We start from the raw sequence: 22,112 nt of genomic DNA, 5'->3' as shown, positions 1-22,112 counted from the left end.
TGATTTGGAAATTCCTCCTCTTAAGATCTTTAAACAAAGGGAGAAAATTGTCTAGTTTAAATGAACCACTGCCTGAAGGCAGGGGGATAGATTGGCTTTAGGAGTTTCATTTCATCACTATAATCCTATGATTATCTCACTTATATCCCTGGAAGGAAGATAGAAGCAGGTTGAAAAGGAGCCATAAATCATCTTCTGTGGGCTCCTGAGTACCCGTCCTGCTACCTCTCTTGCTCTTTACCCAACACCTTTTCCATGGCCAGGACTTAAGTAGCCAGCCCGGCCTTGTTGCTCAGAGCACCCCTACCTTACCCTGAACTCTATGGCTCCTAAGGCAAACCTATGGCTCGAAATTAAACTGGAAATCTCAGTGGTGAGGAGCACAATTGTTGGAATTAGCCAGACCTGGCATCTAGCTGTGTGGCCTTTTGGCAATTTGCCTACCTTTCCAAACCTCAGTTTCCCGCTCTGTAGCTTAGAGGTATTAACCTCCCAAAGTTTTATGTACATTACATGAAATAATATGAGTGAAGATGATGCCCTGATAAGAACAAGTTCTGGACACTAATGTGCATTTGTGTACATGTTCCAAACTTAGCTCAGTTTGGAGCTGGTCATTTCAGTTCTGTGGTCTCTGGAAGCTCTCTGAGGTGAGTTGGTAGGTGTTCCTGGTATGAAAGTCAGACCCCTGTTGCCCAGCCCTGAATACCCACCAAAGGTATTGTGTTCCAGACAAATAAAGGAGAAAGTTCCAATTCTTCCCAGCAGCTTAAGGAAGAGCTAGGATCAGAAGACAATTCCACTGGCCCAGAGGCCCAAGTCTCTTCCATCTCTTAAACCTTATAGTCTCTTCAAACAGCTTTTCCTTTTAGGTGGATCTTTTTTTTTGAAATATCAGTGATGGAGATATGCTAATGGAATTTCTTCCCCTTTCTTGTTCCAGCAGAGCTACAACAAAGGCATCCGTGTTAGAGAAGCAGCCCAAATGTTCTGCCTGCTTGAGCCCTCAAGACAGAATCTGAGTATGTTTAAGGTAATTGTAAAAGGGAAAGTGGAAAAAATCATATGGGGGGGGGTGGTTGCTTCATCTTTTTAGGAAAATTTTATCATAAGAACATCTGTTCCTCTGATTAAATCACCCACATCACCAGTACCTTCAATAAGAGACATTTTTAATTAATTGAACTATTTACTTGATTTCCAAGGGATTAAAAGAAAACAAGCAAAGTTTTCTTTTTAAAGAATCGTACATTCTCTTGTGTGATGGGAAGAAATGCCTGCATCTCCTGCCCACTCCACTTTTTGTTCAAGCTTCATGTTCCAGAATGAAGGATAAAATGAGCTTCCTCTCTCTCCCCCAACACACTTCTGCCTTGGGTTTAGAGCAGTTGATACAATCTTGCTAAGGCAGCACTAGGTCAGCACAGGCCTGGGAAGTTCCCTTACCTAGTCCTCATCAGCTGTTCCCAGACTCCAAAGCTCTGAAACCCAAAAGCTGTTTTCTAAGTTTGCGCCAAACACATTGAAGATAAAAATAAAGGTATTCTTTACCTACTTTGCCACAGTCACTGTGTTTTATTTAAGGGTGCTGCTCCAGACCCCACTGGGAGTATTAAATATACAGCATATGTAGCAAATTACCTTTCCCCAAAATCACAAAACTAGTCCCAAGAGTAAAAACCTGGTGACCAGAATGACCTTTTAGACAGAGGTGAGAAGCTGTAACAACCCCCAACCTGCACTGTGCTCTAGAGCTGTGGCACTTTCATGGGCCTCTCCAACTTTAATGTCACACCAGTCCTTCAAAGAGCTTGCTAACATTCAGATTCTGATTCAGCAGATTTGAAGTTGGACCCGAAATCCTTTATTTCTAAGCCACTCCTAGTGATGCCTGGGCTGCTGGTGTGTGGACCACATTTTTAGTAGCAAAGATTGAGAGATCTGGAAATCTTGACTCTTGAGAAAATCCAGTGACATGGGAAAAAGGCAGGTGCTTATTACCACCGTATAGAAGAGGAAAATTAGGTTCCCAGAGAGAAAGAGCCTGGCTTAATTTCTCACAGCTAGGAAACACCAGAGCTGGGACTCAAACCTTGATGTCTTGACTACCTGCCCATGCTCCTTCCAGTAAACCATGTCCTCAAGTGGGAGGCACTGGGAATGGAACAGCACAGAGAAATAGAAGCCGCAGAAGAGGAAGTAAAGGAATCTTTTGGGACTATTCCCTAGGGAAACCCACTGTAGTAAGTCTTCCATAGTATGAGATGAGGTACTGGAGGAAGAGAAAGGAGCCAAGATTTGGGACCCTGGGTCTTTCACCAGCTAGCTATGAGATATCTCTGGGCCTAAGTGATCTCTAAGGTACCTTGAGACTCTAGCTTTACACTTCTACTCCAGTTGCTGTATGAGAGAGGAGCAAGCCTCAGTAAATTCTCAGAATTCACCACCACCCAGGGCTTTGTGTTTATCACAAGGAGTAGCACTGTGAAGCAAGGGAGAGCATCCTAGAGACAAACTGCCTGGGTTTGAATGCCACCTCCTACTCTCAGTTAGTTGTACAAACCCAAGCAAGATCTTTTTTTTTTAAATGTTTTTTTTATTTCTGAGAGAGAGAGACAGCATGAGCAGGGGAGGGTCAGAGAGAGAGGGAGACACAGAATCTGAAGCAGGCTCCAGGTCTGAGCTAGCTGTCAGCACAGAGCCTGATATGGGGCTCGAACCCATGAACCGTGAGATCATGACCTGAGCCAAAGTCGGACGTTCAACAAACTAGGCCACCCAGGCACCCCTTAAGCAAGAACTTTAACCCCTCTGTGCCTCAGTTTCTTTAACTGAAAAATGGTTATAATCCTAGTACCTACGTCATGAGGTTGTTATGAAGGTCTAAATTGAGTAATATAAGTAAAGCATTTGGGACAATACTTGGCCAGAGTGACCCATTTTAAGTGTATCTCTTAAGACTTTCTAGTACCTACAGCAAGGTTTATTTGAAGATTTGAACATTATTTTGAAATTCCTATGAAATAATTAATAATTATTAGATTATATCTCTCCCAGTAAATAATATTCTAGGACTAGTTTCATTAACTTTTTTGAGCATCAAAGAGGCCAGGAATAAATTCTTGAGGGTGAGCACTGTACATCTTTAAAAAAAAAAAAAAAGTTTGCTATTGATGTTTATATTCATGATGAAGATGAGAGAAATGTTTTGTTCTCAGGAAGGTGAGGAGGAAGATGGAGGTTTGCACAGGATTTAAGGTAAATGAGGGTATGAACACTTTCGATGCCCACCTCACCCCTAACCTAATGTGTTTGCGTCTGGCTATCCAAGGTTTTGACACGTTGTTATTAACATGCTCACATATCCCTCAGCTCATCTGATCAGTTACCCTCCCCCCTCAAAATCACTTTTGTGGGAGGATGAAAGAGAAAGCAAAATGATTGAGGTGACAGGTCCCGTGGTGCATTGAAGAACTGTGTCAGAAAATGCTGCCAAAAGCTATTTTCAACTAGAAAGGGAACACCCTTTTGCACTTTGTAATTCATGGGTGGACCACAAGAAAGTGAAAATAGCTAATGTCTATGGAACGTTGCCACTCACACATAGCAACCACCTTATTTACAGATACAAAAATCATTACTTCTTTCTGTTCCCTGAAGCACAACTGTAATGTTGGAGAAATTTCCTCAGATCACAAACAGCTATGGCCAAAGCTCCGAGGTGGCTTCACTCCAACCTCCAAAGTTGGAACAACAACCTTGTGCACGCGATGTTGACTACTTCTTCCCCAGCCCTCTCCACGCCTTCTGCTCTCACTCAAAATGGATTTGGGTAGGTACTAGAGGAATGGTTTAAAATTTAGTCCCAGGTCTTAATTTACATGCAAAATGACATCTGCATTTTTTTAAAAACCCATTTTTCTGTGCCCAGTGCATTTTGCCCTTGTGAAAATATATTGTCTCACAGAGGACTAAGTCTAATCCTTTCTACATCTAAGAGAAAGACTTGACTTTCCTATGTTCCCCAAGGGGTCTCTTTCTACAAAGTGAGGATGTTTATGCAGTATCTATTCATAATTCTGGCAGTAATTATAATATAAAATACTTACTCAAATTGTAAGTTCCAGGCACTGCTATAAGTGCGATATTTTATATATATATATATATACACACACACATATACATATACATATATATACATACACACATATGTATGTATATATAAATAAGTATATGTATATGTATATACATATGTGTATATATATACTGCTTAATCTTCACAGCAGCCTTATGGGATAAATGATAAGTAACCTCGTTTTGCAAAGATAGGTTAAGTAACTTTTCCCAGGTCACATGTTTGCAAGTATAGAGCTGGGCTTCATAAATCTATTTGGCGCTAGAATCCATGTTCTTAACCACTGTGATAGTCTATCTTCCTCTTCAAGGAAGATAGAGGGTAAACAAGCAGAGAGAACAGGTAGACCTGCAACCTAAGCTTTTCTGCCTCTACATTTGTCTAGCACTCTGCTATCATGCCCAGAGTTACCTAAAATACTATTGTAAATGGAAAAGACAAATGTCATAGTCACTGTGTTGTCCATAGTAAGAGGGTAATATTTCTAGAGAACTAAAAAGGACACAGTTCTAAAACTTGGGAAAGGATAGAGGGGAGAGGAGTTTCCTGTAGGTCTACATTCAAGTTGCACTGCTTCCCACTACCTAGTATTTTGAGTCCTCTATATGGAAGACTACCAAAAGTCCAAGTCTAGTATGTGAGAGGCCTGGGTTCGAGTACTCACCCGAGGTACGCTCTGCTACCTTGGATAGCCACTACACTGAAATTTAAATTCTCCACTCGCAAGTTGGGTATTCATTTAGTTTTCCCTTTAACTCTCCTTTCAGCAGATTTATGCCAATGATATATACAAAAATAAAAACTATAAGAATAAAAAGGATCAGTAAGAACAGAAATTCAAAACCAGGACAAGTAGAACAGGGGCAGGCACAACTATGCAGGTGGTATGAGCTCTCACATGGATTGATTCTAGACTTTTTATTTAAAAACAAAAACAAAAACCCTGTAGGTCTCTTGGGAGAGGCAAAGTCTTTTAGAAAGATTACTTCTAAAGTAATTTTTTCTTCAAATGGATCTTCCTAAGGTTCTCAATAACATGACAAAAAATAACCTCACCAGCTTTTCAAACGATGTAGTTCAAGATTTCACGAGTCTATTTCCCAAAACCTTCTACAAACATTTTGGTTCAAAATTGAAACACGGTTTGGTTTGTTCTTAGGCAAGAAAGAAGTCAACAGGAAAGGCAGGGGACAGGGCAAGGCCCAACATAATATGATCAAGAGCATAACCTTCTTATAATCTGGCTTGATCCAAGGAGAGACTCGGGGTCAGGGTTTCTTTGCCTTTGTGCGTGCGTGCATGCGTGCGTGCTTGTGTGTGTGAGAGAGAGAGAGATTAAAAGAGAGGGAGAGAGAGAGAATGTACGTGAATCTCTTTAAGAAGACTATGAAAGTCTCTTGAATGCTGAGAACAAACTGAGGACTGATGGGTATGGGGGGAGGGGGAAGGGGGTGATGGGCATGGAGGAGGGCACTTGTTGGTATGAGCACTGGGTGTTATATGAAAACCAACTTGACAATAAACTATTTAAGAAAAAGAAGACTATGAAAGTCATAGAACTTCTCCATAGAAAATCATACCTATGCACACATTCAAACATTTTTAGTACAATGTTAGTGAGCAGATAGATCTAAATCCCATCTGTCACCTGTTAACTGCAGGTCCTGGAAATCTAGGTTAAGAACTTGTTCCTGGAGAATGGACTAAAGGTCTTTTCTTGCAACATTGTTTCTATCATTGGAGATTCTGATTACGCACTGAGAAACAAATAAATGTAATTATGGAAGACACTTCAGCAGTTGACTCATTTCAGACATCAAGCAAGAAACCCAAACAAAACTTGCCCTTCATAGATAATATTCCTATTTCCCTATGATGGGCCATAAACATGTCACTTGATAAAATGAGATTATTTCACACAAACAGTTCAAAGTCTACTTCACAGTTCAGTCTACTTCTATTTATGACAAAGTAATTTTATTCTTGAATACTTCCTATTTAACTCTGACCCTAATAATATGCAAAGTAGATTATTTGAACAATAACTATTGACTAATGAATCCGTTGAGGCAAACAAGTTGCTAAGTGTACAGGACTTTTAAAAAGACTTTTCTAGATCCTTCTTATTTTGGCCTTATTTGACTTCATAAGAAACATATTAAATCTTTGATTTCAAATTTATTATTATTATTCTGCAAATTGTCTTAAAGGATTTTGTGCATTTTTAAAACTTGAGTTTTATGAAGAATAAATAATTCATTTTTGTTCTTTTGTTTTAAAGGTTATTACATCGACACATAACTGTACAAGGCTGGCATTAAATTAGTTAACACAATGTCAGTGCTGAGAGACACATGATTCAACAGTTCCCCATTTTTAGTTAGCAGTTTTCTTTTTATATTATTTTCTGGACTCAAACACTTTAGCGGGCCCTTGGAAAGTTCATAATCCCTAGGCTCTGAGTTCAAAGAGGCCAATGGATGAAATAGCCCTGGCTAAGTGACCATATGAATCAATCTGAACTATAGGCTTATTCGATACAAAACAATAATATGTGAGAAAAGACAGCATTTTAGGACTGTTGATATTAATTTACATTTCTGATGATAATTGGATAGTATGACCAAATGTTTATTAAGACCATTCTTTATTCATGGCAACAAAATTACAATATCAACATAGGTAGGAGATGTAAGACAAATATCTTTTCTTCTGTCTTTTTTACAGATCTTCCAAAATATCTTGGAAACCTTTAAGACGCAAATGTCAGTCTATTTGAAACTGCCATTTTTCTCTTTCCAGAGGATTATCCTGAAGACCCTAAGTATAGAGACTGTGTTAGAATGTGGGGTTTGCTTTTGTATCAATGAGTGAACATCAATATTAAAGTCTCAAAGCTTATCCCATAACTGTTTTCCACACAAGATTAAGGTGCAGAAAGACACAAAAAAAGTGAAAACAACATTAGGCTGTTTTTGATAAACTTCACCATGAAACAGCATTTATAAAATTTTGAAAGAATTTAAAAAGTTATCCATGACAGAAAAGACATTTCTAAAAGCCTGCTTTCTCTTGATGGTTACATTAAGTATTAGCATAGGAAACCAAGATTTATAGTTTTTTAAAAGAGAGAACATAATGAGTTTAGAAAAGCTACCTGCAAACAAAATGAATGTATAATATTGGTTAAAAATAGAACTGGTTTTTAACAAAATAAATTAGGCTCATCAATGTTTTTTGAACAGTTCTATTTGAACCCCTTCCATGTAGAAAAACTCAACTCGTTTTATATATTGGACTTTCATGTATATTATCTTTGAAGAAAAGAGTTTGCTGCTTTAAAAAACACAAGTGTTTTGAAAACCAATGGGGCAGACTTTCTTAGAGTTCAGCCAGATGGGATCACACCTGGGAAGTTAATTGGGGTTAACCTGTTGGTAGAGATCAGAGCTCACAAGTCAAGACAGGTTCTGAGCAGTTTTGAAGGTAAAAGGTCTTCGTTCAGTTTCATCTTTAACTTAACCTTTTTAACTTATAGACTATCTGCAGAAGTCCCAGGCTCAGATGAAGTTTAGGGACTTTGAATTTTAGGGCCATTATCTTAAAATCATATCACTGGAAAAACAAAGTCATCAATAATATGAATCTTCCTATTATAGTGTACAGATGAAACACTAGTTAAAGTTACTGGAAATGGGAAGGCAGGAACAAATCAGAATTGTAATTTGCAACATTTTACAAAATGCAAAATGAATTTTACAAAATGCAAAAGCTTGGGACTGCAGAGAGTCCCTGCCCAAAGATAAAGCTGTAGAGAGATGGAGACATAGAGCATTTCTAAAAATGTCCTTGTGACTAAATTGTATAGCCAACTGAAATGATTAAAAGTTCGGAGGTTGTATTACAGGAAAAACAGAAAAAACAAAGATACAGAGTCTTCTTCCTTGGGCAGATGCTTTCCCGGAGGTAAGAGAAACAGAAGAAAAAAAAAAAAAAAAAAGAGGCTCTGAAAGCCATGTAAGGAAAGAAATAGAATATTCAAACAATGTTGTAGAAATCATGAAAAGGGATTAGTGAAAGAATTAAAGTTCTGGTGTTGGAAATGAGTATAAATACAAATAATTTGTAAATTAATCCAACCAGGTGTGTTGGTAAATTTTTAACAACTGGCTTCCCCAGGATAAAGGTGAAGATAGGGAGCCCTGAGCTATAGTGGTTGCTGATTTCCATGGTGCAGATATCCCCACCATGACAATAGAGATGTGCACAATTTGCTCTCGTGAGCCAGTTCAATCCTGCTGCATGCATCACTGAATCCAGCTTCACTGTGCTCCTGTGAGCTGCTTGGCCACTAAGCTTTATGCTTTTACATGTAACACTTAATCCTCACCCTAAAGGTAAGTATTATTATCCAAATATGTGGCTCAGAGAGGTCACTTGCACAGCCAAAGACATCCAGGATCTAATGCTGAACTGTCCAATATATGTGGCTGTTTAAAGTAACTAAAAGCAAAGAAAAATTAAAACCCAACTCCTCAGTCGCACTAACCATATCTCAAGTGCTCAATAGCCATATGTGGAGAATAGCTACCATACCGGAGAAGTCAAATATAGAATGTTTCTATCACTGCAGAAGTTTCCATTGGCTAATGATGGTTGAATATCTTTTAATCTAGTGTCTAGGGCTTGGGTCCAGTGGCCAAAGGAGACCAGGTGGGTTGAAAAATAAAAAGCACTATAGAAGTGTAAGTTCTCACACCACTTTGCTTCTGAAGTGATTTCACCTGTTCTCCAGTGATTCAATTTTCCCCCAGTGTGCGGTTCAAGGATTTGATTTGTATCATCGTGAGGAGGGAATCTGTGCCTAAAAGCACCAAAGAAAATTGTAACTAATTCCTCTTTGAAGAAATTTAAGAAAAATAATTAGTTTTATCACCAAAATTTCCCTTTGTACTCTACAATGAGTTCTCACGCAGCAGCCAGGGTTCTCTTTCTTTATTTTTTTATTTAAGTTTATTTATTTATTTTGAGAGAGAGAGGGAGAGAGAGAGCATGAGCAGCAGAGGGGCAGAGAGGGAGGTAGAGAGAGGGAGAATCCCAAGAAGGCTGCACGCTGTCAGCACAGAGCCTGATGTGGGGCTCGGTCTCATGAACCATGATGAGATCACGGCCTAAGCCAAGATCAAGAGTCAGACACTTAACTGACTAAGCCGCCTGGGTGCCCCTAGAGTGATCTTCTTAAACATAAATCTGAACATGCCTCCGCTGCCCTCATAGGGCTTTTTATTAAACTTTAATTACAAACCCTCTACTTGCCTCTGCCTCCAAGACCAACCTCATCTTCTATCATTCTCCTTCTCCCTCACTTTGCTCCATTTACATGGAGTCTCCTTAAAATTTCCAACAATTTATAGACTTCAGAATTTTGTGTGTGTTCGAAAAGAGTGAGGACTAACTTTGTTTCAGGCACTAGAATAGGGCTGGGAACATAATAGCGCTCAATGATTCTTATTCTTGAAAAAGCTGCAACACATGCTAAAAATATAAAATTATATATTAAATCTGCCTGAAAAGGAAAAGCATAAATTACAGTTTTTTTCGCTTTCTCGAGAAAAAATAGGGTGAAGCAATCAAGGTTGTCAGTCATGATCTTTGTGCCCAAATATCCCACCTATGACTTATAGGGACTAGTATAAATTATCTGAGGACTCAGTATATGGTTGGAACAAAATAGAACTATGCAGTGGTGTGCTAGTAAATGTTTAACAACCAGCTCTCAGGATGGGGGAAGAGAGGCTGATTTCCATGGGCCAAAAACTTATACCGTAGTCAATTTTATGATACTATGTCACAGAAATATAGAGATGGGAAAAGATGCATGTAAGAAGTTGTGCAAGATCCAGCACACCACTGAATCTACAACACCACACACACACACACACACACACACACACACACACACACACACACACATCCAACATTTCCTAAATCAGGGTTTCAAAATTTGATCCATAGTTCATTTTTAAAGAGCACTACAGAGAAGTTTGGTGCACACAAAACTGTAAGAATCTTTTCATTGAGGTAGCAATATGGCAACAGTTAAGAGGTGTATAGTCACAAGAAGGATTTCCCAACAGAAATGGAAATCACAAGCTAACTGGGGATCACAAGAAGAACTGGGGATCAGTAGACATCAGCACAGCTTGCAGGAACTAAGGCACCACAAAGATAACTCACAAAGAAGGTCCCATCCCAGAAAGGACAGGTACCTCCTCTTTGACCGTTGATCTTTCCAGCAGGAGAATTCGCCTTGGGATACCTTCCTTATGACACTTATTTTTCCACTGCCACAGTAGTACCTTTTCCTCCAGAGGCTGTCACTAACTTGGTGTTTGCTGGAAACACTTACCCTTTCTGAACATGGATTTCCTTCTAAAGGTAGAGTATGACAGTCTTTGCATTGCCTATTTCACAGAATGGTTGTGGATAAGATGTTTTATATGAAAGGTCTCTGAAAAGAATGTAACGCTATGGAAATTTTAGGCAGTTTCATTACTTGCTAAGGAGTGCTTAGATCTAAAATCCTTTCAAAGTTCAACCTAAGGGCTTTGAGGCTCTACAAAGAGGTACCTCTCAGTCCTGTTGGCCTGTGGGGTTCAGACTGACTCACCATCATCTAAGAGTCCTGGCTTTCTGCCTGTTTATGTATTTATGCATCAATAAGCATATATTCTTGTAACTGGGTGCTCATCTACAGCGGATGCTAGTTTACTTTGTACGCCAAAATTGAAGTCTCAGGGTGGTCTCTAGTCTCCTGGGATAACCTGAGTGATCAGAAGATAAACTACAGACAAAGTTTTGACTCTTGACCAAACCCAGATACTTCAGCTTTGGAAATGCGCCCATCTACCCAGCATGTGTCAGAACAAAGGAATGGCAAGTAGAAGTGAGAAGGTGTTTAAAAGAGCATCTCACACCTGCATCCTGATGGAAACTGGAGAGAGAGTTTATTTTACTCACTAATTAAAATCCATGAATTGAGGATAATACAGGTTTTTTCCCCTTGCCATACCAGAAAATCTGAAGGGATGAACCAAAGGCTGTGATACGGGCTTTTGCTGGTATGATCATATTTATTCTCTGTAACAGCCTTGTAGGTGGTCCTCCAGGGGGGCAAATATAATAATACTAATTAGCCTTTACTGATCATTCGCTTGATCCTGAGTACTGGAATAGGTGTTTCATGTACACTTATTCAAGCCTCACAAATAGACTATGACGTGGTGATTCTCATAGCCCTCAACTGAAATATCAGATGACTGAAGCTCATCAGGTTTACACAGATAGCAAGTGTTGGAATTGGTGCCGAATCATAAATCTCCTAGACTCCAAAGCCAGCACCCTTAACCCTTACCTCAAGTAAATGTGGGCATCCCCAATGTTCCACATTAACTCTTTTTTATTGATCCAGAAATCCAAGAAGAAGTAGTCAGAAAGTTGCCTCACAAACTCCATTCCTGGGTAGGATGAGCACAGACAGAATAAGACACTTCAGACCTGTCATCAGGGAGTATATTGGAGCAACCTGCTTAGCTTCCAACTAAAGGAGTCTTCTTTCCCTATGTGTCAGGCCATGGGACCAAAGGGAAGTAGGGGAGTGGTCTGTGAAATCAACCATTCTTCTGTGTCCATACTCCTATATGAATGTGGCAGAGACAGGTTGTGCTGAAATTCTTGGCAACTATGCACACCAAGGCATAGACAAATAGTTAGGAAGCCCTCTATAGAAACTTAAGAACGGACACAGTGATTTTGGTTTTCAAATGAATTTCTGATGTTTATCTTTATGAGGCTGTTAGTACACTGTAAACACTACTCTTGATATAATCTCCCCTATACTGCAACTGGGTGATGGCTGAATTCTCAGTTACAATGAAAGTATTGTGTAATGTGGCATGTGATCCATGAGATAATAACAATGTTAACTGCTGCATTCAGGCAGAGGGTAATTAATAAGTCAGATAGGAAACAGGATCACAGCTTTTTTTCTCAGTGGAAGACACAACAGACTTTGACTCTAGCAAATCATTAAGAAAGTAACTAGACTAGAATATGTCCCAAAAAATCACTTAACATTAATATGTTTGAGTAAAAGCTTGAGAAAATAAGCTGGTTTCCCCTCACCACATCTGTTATAAACAACACACTGGTTTTGTTTGTTTGCTTGGTATTTTCTTTGTTAAACTGCTGGTTTGGGACACGTGGGTGGTTCAGTCGGTTAAGCATCTGACTCTTGATTTCAGCCCAGGTCATGATCCCAGGGTCATGGGATTGAGCCTTGCATCAGGCTCTGTGATGAACATGGAACTTGCTTAAGACTCTCTCATCTCCATCTCTCTCTCTCTCTCTCTCTTCCATTCTCTCTCTCTCTCCCTCCCTCCCTCCCTCTGTCCCTCTTCCCTGCTCATACTCTTTCTCTCTAAAATAAAAATAAAATAAACTGCTAGTTTTACTGTTGAATAACTCTTCCTCACCAGAGTTATAAACTTCACTCACCAAAACTAAATGTCAAGTTCAGATCCTGAGGAGGTTCAGGGAAAAAATAAGATCAGACTCACACCCTATGCATTTGCAAATGCAGGTATAAGTGCCCCCTTGGGCATGGACAAGGATAAGGCTACTCAGCACTAACAGAGGGCCAAAGGGTTATACACTGAGTTCTGAAATCCAAAGATGAAAATGTTCCTCATCAGTCCCACGGTATCTTGTCCTGGAGCCACCAAATACATATAATTCAACATTTCAAGGTGGGGAGGGGCTTGAGATGAGGAAGAGATGGTCATGATCTTACCTTTTCTCCATCTCATATTTCCTAACTCATCTGTGAAGGAGGAGGAAACTTATAGATTCCTTACACTGAGTAGCCCAACCATTCAGGGCTTTGAAAACTGTACTTGTTATGTTTTTCATCCTACCTCTGGTGTGAAATATCTGTGCAATGTCATGCAAACTACTTAACCTCTTGATGTCTCATGTGACTCCTTTGTGAACTGAGAATACCAACACCTTCACCATCTACCGTCATGGGCTGTGTCAGTCTGAAGTAAGACATAGATAGGAGAGGACTCTTAAATGGTGGGAACCCTGTAAGACACATTTTCATTATTACTACCCTTCATACCAGTGCCAGTCCATGCTTTCATCATCTTCAAAGTTAGCAGCTGTGGGAATTGAGGAGGAATACGCAGAGCTCCCCACCATGTCCTTAACCAGCATCTCTAGAAACAACTGCAGTCAAATTCCCGGTCTGTGTATATCATGAGAAAACTTCACAGACTTGCACTTATATTTTTATTTCATGATTTTTTTATAACACCCTTTGGGCCCTCTCCTTCCTGGATCTTGAATGATTAAAACCACACTAGGTTTAGGATGGGATTATGTCTAATTAATTCCACCCCAGTCTTAAACTTCATCACCCATAACTTCTCCAGTCCACCACCCACCAATCCCCTGGACGGTAAAAACTAGCCAACCACAATGTGACAATGGGAAAAAAAGTTTCAATGAACTTGCTGAAATCTGAATTGGGACAGTCTTAAAGATCTCCCCATTGTCCCTAAGTAGGCTTGATGTTATAAAACCCCTTTACTGCTAAAATCTCCTCGTCTCTGCAATTAGATATGTGCTATTCACCATCGAGTGTGCTAAGAATGTCTTCAAGGGAAGACCTATCACCCAAATAAACTTGTTTTCTGGGATTCTACAGAGTGCAAAGTGCTGGAATGTGCCTGGTGGCTGGCTCAGAAATGAGAAGAAAACATTTGGCAATGGGAAGGAGGGTAGAGCTGAACTTTTTAAGCTCAGGGGGTGAGGAGAAAGGGCCCGGGGTCCATCCTGTCTGGTGAGCAGTCAATGCACTGCAGGCCTGCTTGCAGGCCAAGTGGGGCTGGAAAGCTCTAATTAGATTAGTGATGTTTTGCTAGAAGGCAGAAAGCTTAAAACATTAACTTTTTAAACAACTACATCAGTTCTGAGTAAACATTATTCTTTTATTTAGTCGTATGGTCTGAGTCAGCCTATTTCCAGGACAGTGGTAATGCATGCGTTTGATTCCTGAATGCAAATATGCTTTCAATTTTACTATGCAAATCCCCTGATTTTGGAATGCTTCTCCAGGGCTTGCAACCGGCTATCTGCTGTTCTCTTCTCTCCTGCTTGATGGGGTTCTGTTCCCGCCAGACACCATGAGACAGCTGACGGCAGCCCTTGGTAGTCCCGCGGGATCTCCTTGAGGGGAGGTCATGAAGAAGACGTGACCACTGGTTGGACCTATGAGCTGGATCCAGGCGAGTGGAGTCTCCTCACTGCTCTCCTGTGCTTGGAATGTGTGGTCTGCTTGCCTCCTCCACTCCCAGAAGCTGCCCCAAAGACATAGGCTTGAGATGGTGATGGGATGTTGAGACTATCTAACTGTGTACGTGACTGAACTCAGTTAAGGCCTCTATATAAATTTTGAAGATTCTGGCAGGTGGGTGCAGAGATCTACTCATTTTGCAGTCGCCCAAGATCAAATTTGTAAGTTCCCTTGGTCACTAAACCTGCCACCTCCTAATCTGGAATGACCTGCCTGTCTCTATGCTTTCTCCCTCTTCTCTGTGTATGAAGAATGGTTCCATATTACATCCTGCAAGCTCCCAGGACCCACCAGCTTTCAGGCTCTTGTCCCTGTGGGTTGAATGGTACTGTTGTCTATGGGATAAAGCCTATATTTTTCACCGAGTCCATAAAATTAATTCAATTTTTGTATTCATATCACGAAGACCAGGAGTATTTTTTGAAAGTAGCCATCAGAAGCAAAATCTAGAAAATTATTGAAACCCGTACAGATCTGATTAGAATTCTAAGGCTATAATGCTGATTGTGTGACTCTGGCCAAGATGTGGTTTTTGTATTTGTCAAATGTGGATATTTGATAATTCTCAGGTTTACTATGAAGGTTAACTAAGATACACATAAAGCCTAGCTCAGTGGCTGGCCCTCACATATATAACCCAGGTTGGTTCCCTCCGTCCCCTTTTTTGCTGCTTTTTCATGCTTCAGGTCAAGCGTAGGAGAATAAAGGTGAAATGCGCATACTGAATTCACCATCTCTCCTTAGTGGGAATGAGAACCTGTAAGGCTCTGTGGGACCTTACATGTCACCTATTCAGCATCATCCCCCACTAATTTAAACAAATCCACATCTAATATTCCAGCCACACTTATCTTTTCAGTTACAAATGTGCCTACTTCCATGCCTTCATGCGAGTGGTGCCTTCTCTCCTCAACTTCCTTCCCGTCTTTCTCTGTATATCACCAGGTCCTATACTTCTGTAATACCCAATTCCAATCTCAACTCTCCGGCGAACTCTTCCTTGTTTGCCTACTCCTCGGCCGCAGCAGATCTACTCATACTCAACACATACACCTATCTGTGCTTGTAGAACAGTGTGTGAGACTCGTTATGACTTAGCCTACTGTAGCATTATTGGGTTTTATTTCTCTCTGGGTCCTGTCAGACTATGGGTTCCTCAAGGGCAGAAGCTTATATTTGAATCCCTAGAACCTAACACAGTGCATCGCACACATTCAACACTGAATAAATAGGTATTGAATGAAATAGTGAATGAATGTCATGACAGAGCAGCTTTCTAAATAAAGGGTGGAAAAGGACGTGAAACAAAATCAGTCTAGGAAAATGTTCCCTAATGATGACACAACCCTTCCTTCAAAGGATCTCAGATACTTTCTGAGCAGTCAGCTCTATGTGGAGCGTAATAATGTCCCATACACCACTTACGAGTCCCCTTACCAGCGATGCCTATGCCATTGGCTACATAGGCTCCCCAGCTAGCCCTTCACCATGTCCTGAAGGGAAAGAGGAAAGATGAGGGATTCAAAGTCAGTTACAGCCAATAGAAAAGAATGGAGAAGAGAGAAGGGAGGTGGGATGTTTTTGTTACTGCATCTAAAGATACATGCAAGGTCCTTCTTGCAAGGGCAGAAGAGAGATCTGGGGAGAAATCAATCATTTTTGCTGGGCAGCTCTACTCCACCTTAGAGTATGGGTGTCCCACAAAAAGCTTCCCATGTGACATGTTTCAATTGTCACTAAGCCATGTGGAACACAACCAACCTACAAACTAGGGGCATTTGGGAAGTGTGAAAAATGCCTGATCTCGAGTTTTAAGCAAGGGTACTTGACACCTAAAGGGTTACAACAGTGTCTTTCTCCTCTCCCTCTCTGAACTCTTCCTCCATTCCTTTATCTTTTCCTTCAATTTCTTCTAAAATGCAGCTGAAGTAGTGAGTGGGACAGGGAGATGAAATGTGAAGGAAAACTGTTTAGAAAATCTTGAGAGTTGTCCTCCATGTTCAGAGAGCTGATTGTTTGCCCTGTATTCTGACTTGCCAAGAATAGCTTGGCAGGTAGAGATGACTTTCATGACATCAACTGCAAAAAGTAAGCTGTGTCCCACCAGAAATTCACTAGCTTTAAGTCTGTATTAGTGATTGTGCTTCTACGAATTTAATTAATCCTTCCTAAACATATTTATTTTTCAACAGATATTATGCTGTAGATGTAGATATGGTTCAATTTATTTTAAAAATGATTTAGAAATGTATACAATGCTATGATTGGTTTTTCGCTACTTTAGTACTTTTAAGAGGTTTTTACAAGCTAATAGTAATTTTGTTTCATATCAGTTGAGACACCGACATAGGGTTGTCAATGTAATATTTCATCATAGTAAAGACATTTTTAGTATTATCATCTTCATTTCATTAAAAAAAAAAAAAGACCACTCCAGCACCAATAATTAGACAGATATAACCAAAGAACAAAGGGAGTCACCATCCTTACACTGTCATAGGATACATACACTAGAATGACCTTATTTTTGTCAGGCTCTGCTCCCCAGGGAATTGCTCATCGAGACCAAATCCACTGCATTATAAATGAGGACATTGAGGTTTAGAAAGTCCATTTAATATATATTCATTAAACTCCTACTATGTAGAAGTTTCCATTCTAGGTAGTGTGAGAAATTTGCAAACTTGTAAGACAGGAAGCTTACAGTGATCTTTGAGAGGCAATATATACAAGAACAATATCGAAACAAGACCTCCTATTTATTTGAAACTCCGTTCTACAACAGTCTCAACTGTCTGGAACAGAGTGAAGGAGCAATATATAAAGAAAGAAAAAAACTTCAAGAGCTTAAACTCATGACCTAAATCTTATGCACATCACCTATAAGAAAAGCCCTTTTTTTTTTTAATTTTTTAATGTTTTATTTATTTTTGAGAGAGAGAGAGAGAGACAGCACGAGCGGGGGAGGGTCAGAGAATGAGGGAGACACAGAATCTGAAACAGGCTCCAGGCTCTGAGCTAGCTGTCAGCACAAAGCCCGATGCGGGGCTCGAACCCAAGAACCGTGAGATCATGACCTGAACTGAAGCCAGACGCTTAACTGACTGAGCCACCCAGGCGCCCCAAGAAAAGCCCTTTCTTGGAGTCTCATTTTACACAGAAATCTAAAAGTCTTGTTCATCTCATGTACTGGCCACTGTAGATGAAAAGAACAAGTCAGAAGACATACCTGGGATGCTAGGAAGATCTGTGGAGATAGATCCAATTTGAGGACAATGAAAGGTTGACAACAATGATGGCTATCAACAAAGGGGATATAAAAACTGCTGAAATCAACAAGACATTGGATTAAAAAAGCAGAATCTGGGCTACTTAGCATGGAGGTAAATATCTCTGCACACATAAATAGACCTGAGATACACCACTGTTTGACTATAGAACAATAACTGACTGTGGCTGGTAAAGAGTTTTTTGAGGTGGTCACCTCTATGTAGCAACTGAAGTATCATAGTATTGTTTGGGGACCTTAAAAAAATGCCAATTTCCTAAAATATTTACTCACGTGGAATAGTTCTTTTCACAGCCATGCCTAATAATGGAGGTAGTCCTGGGTTTATAAATATTCCTATTATAAGTTAAATAAGAATTCAAAGGGGCTGTAAGATCTGCCTTTCTATATTATTCAATATAGAATAGGTACACAGTACTTCACACAAGTACAAAAAATAGCTGTCCTTGTTTAGTGCCCTTTGTGTTAGGGTTATTTGTGTGTGTGTGTGTGTGTGTGTCTGTCTGTCTGTCTTTCTGTGTTTGTCCTCTGTATCTTTTTCTTTACCCTCCTTAAGAAAAACCACACTGGTATTTTCTCTCTTTTTTGGTGCTCTGGGAATTGAAAGACCTGTTTTTCCTCTCAGATGAAAATTTATGTCCCTATTTATGTGTCTGATCTCTTTTCATTAATCATATTTTTTAAAAAAGCTAATCTGCTTGCTGTTATTAGAAAAACTTAAGGTATGTCTACACTTGTCTCCCATATCTGCATCATGGGCAATAAACCCACATGAGTCATTGAACATTGACAATCTCGTTATGTTTTGTTCATTTTGATGTCTGAGCTTAACGAAGTGGCTTTTGATTCCTAAGGCGTAGGGAAGTGGGTGGGTATAGGCAGTCTTATAGATGAAAGTCCTTTCAAGCAAAAGAATGCTGACTGGTGAGGAAGAAATAAAGCGGCCAGCTTGAGATTTTTCAAACATATTTTGTGGAGGAGCCAGTGTGATGCAAATGGCATACCAGAGCATAAACGTGTACACATTTTCCAGAGAAGTTTACTTCAAATACTCATCACAGATGTTCTCTAATAAAGAACAGTCATCCAGACCCTGCTGGTGAGTCTACTACTTCCTCTTGGAGCTGAAGGGGTCTTTGTAAGGCGGGCCCCAAATCACAAACATCTGAAAGAACCTGCAGCCCATGGAGCCGCTGCCACCACCTCTGTAATGAGCCTCTCAGTTTCCCCAAACCCTCCGTCCTTTCAGGGCGGTCTTTGGAGTCCCAGTCCCAGTTCACGCTGCTGAAACACTCAGGACACTCTTGCCGCATGACCACTTTCCCCTGTCTGAATGGGCACTGGGACCATCAACACGGACCTACCTGCCCATGCTGGCTGAGCTGTGTTTACCGGGCCTACGTCGGGAAAGACTACACATTTTCCTGGGAGTCCAGGTTCTAGAAAATTACCCATGTGTGATCCAGAAATAAGACGAGTTCTTAGAAGTATTGCAGCAAGTACTGAGGGAGAAGAAAAATGCCCCAAGATGGAAGTAAGTTAGAAAATGCATGAAAATTAAAACCAATTATGTTGGTTTGTTGAACCCTGAAGAAATGGGGTTAATTAATTGAATTTTTTAAATGTTTTATTTATTTTTGAGAGAGCGATAGAGACAGCGTGAGCAGGGGAGGGTCAGAGAGAGAGGGAGACACAGAATCCGAAGACCAGCTCCAGGCTCTGAGCTGTCAGCACAGAGCCCCACGTGGGGCTCGAACCCGGGGCTCGAACCCACTAACAGGGAGATCATGACCTGAGCCGAAGTCGAACACTTAACCGACTGAGCCACCCAGGCACCCCAATTAATTGAATTTTTATTCCAGTGCACTAAGGGAGTTGATTTTTCTCTTTGCATCACTAAAAGGAACTTGTGTGCTGGACCAGGATTAGGATGAGGGAAGTGAGGTAAGGCTGTGCAAATACATGGTTGAATCCTGTCTTTATTTAAAGACTTATTTTCTCAGAGCAGTTTAAGGTTCACAACAAAATTGAGGGGGTAATATGGGTAATAAAATTTCCCATAGAACGCTTGCCATCACACATGAGTAGCCACCACCCCCCTAATTATCAACACGGCTCACTGGAATAGTACATTTTTCAATCAAGGATGAACCTACATTGGAACATTAAAGTCACGCAAAATCCATAGTTTATTTTAAGGTTCACTGCTGCACTGTGTATTCTATGGGTTTAGACAAATGTATAACATGTATCAATTAGAGTATCAAAGTATTTTCATGACCCTAAAAAATCGTCTGTGATCTTCCTATTTATCTCTTCCCCTTCCTACCACCAAGCAACTACTGATTATTTTTTGTCTCCCAATTTTGCCTTTTCCAGAATATGATATAATTGGCATACAGTATGTAGCCTTTCAGATTAGCTGCTTTTACTTAGTGATATGCATTTAAGGTTCCCCCATGGCTTTAAATGGCTTGGCAGTCCATGCCTTTTAGCACTGAATTATATTCCATTGTCAGGTGTATCACAGATTATTTATCCACTTACCTACTGAAGGGCATCTTGGTTGCTTCCAAGCTTTGACAGTGATGAATAAAGCTGCTATAAACATTCATGTGCAAATATTTGTGTGTGCATACATTTTCAACATTTTTGCATAAATCATAAAAAACATGATTGTACAATTGTAGGGTATGAAGCAGATTTAGTTTTGTAACAAACTGCCAAACTGTCTTCCAAAGTGGCTGTACCATTTTGCATTCCAGCCTGCAGTGAATGTTGCTTCGCATCCTCACCAGCATTTGGTGTTGTCGATGCTCTATTTTGGCCATTCTAATAGGTGCTCAGTAGTATCTCATTATTGTTTCGATTTGCATTTCCCTGATAATATATGATGTGAAGCATCTTTGTACATGCATATTTTCCATCTATATATCTTCCCTGGTAAAGTATCTTTTAACATCTTTGGTCCAGTTTTTAGTTGTGTTGTATTCTTCTTTTTTTCTAAAGTGAGAGAGAGCTTGCATAAGCAGGGGAGAGGGGCTGTGGAGGTGGGGGGAGGAGAGAGAGAGAATATGAATATCTTAATCAGGCTCCACACTCAGTGCCGATCCCAACACAGGACTCAATCCTAAAGCACTGGGATCATGTCCTGAGTCAAAATCAAGAGTTGGATGCTCAACCAGCTGAGCCACCCAGGTGCCCCATGGCTGTTTGTTTTCTTATTGTTAGATTTCAAGAATTCTTTTTATATTTTGGGGCGCCTGGGTGGCTTAGTCGGTTAAGCGTCCGGCTTTCGCTTAGGTCATGATCTCACAGTTCGTGGGTTCGAGCCCCGCGTCGGGCTCTGTGCTGACTGCCAGCTCAGAGCCTGGAGCCTGTTTCAGTCTGTGACTCCCTCTCTCTCTGACCCTCCCCTGCTCACGCTGTCTTTCTCTCTCTCTCTCTCCTAGAAATAAATAAAACATTAAAAAAAAAAAAGAATTCTTTTTATATTTTGAATAACAGTCCTTCATCAGGTAAGTCTTCTGCAAATACTTTCTCCCAGTCTGTGGCTTGTCTTCTCACTCTCTTGATAATGTCTTCTACAGAGCAGAAGTTATTTTTACTTTAACGAAGTCCAGCTTATCAATTATTTTTTTTCACAGATCATGTCTTTGATGTTGTATCTAAAAAAGCATCAACACATCTAAGATGTTAGCTATGGACTTGTCAAATATGGACTTTGCTATATTGAGGTACATCCCCTCTACATTCACTTTGTTTAGAGTCTTTTTAAATCATAAATAGGTGTTTAATTTTGTCAAATGCTTTTTCTGCATGTATTAAGATGATCATATGATTTTCTCCTATGTTACCTTCCAGGAGTTTTATAGTTTTGTGTTTTCATTTAAGTCTATGATCCATTTTGAGTTAATTTTTTTGAATAATTTTCCATATATATATATGTGTATATATATATATATATATACACCATAATTTCTTTATCCATTCATCTATAAGTGGAAACTTTGATTGCTTCCATATATTGGCTACTGTAACTAATGGTGCAATGAACATAGAGGTGTATATATCTTTCCAAGTTAATGTTTTTGTTGTTTTCAGATAAACACCCAGAAGTGGAATTACTAGACCATATGATATTTTGATTTTTAATTTTTTGAGAAAACTCCATACTATTTTCCACAGTAGCTATGCCAATTTACATTCCCAAAAACAGTGCTCAGGAGTTCTCTTTTCTCTACATCCTCTTCAACACTTGTTGTTTCTAG

Source organism: Crocuta crocuta, unplaced genomic scaffold, assembly GCF_008692635.1.
Source record: "Crocuta crocuta isolate KB4526 unplaced genomic scaffold, BGI_CrCroc_1.0 scaffold291, whole genome shotgun sequence".
NCBI classification, from domain to species: Eukaryota; Metazoa; Chordata; class Mammalia; order Carnivora; family Hyaenidae; genus Crocuta; species Crocuta crocuta.
The sequence above is the reverse complement of the archived record's forward strand: the minus strand, read 5'-3'. Positions refer to the sequence as shown.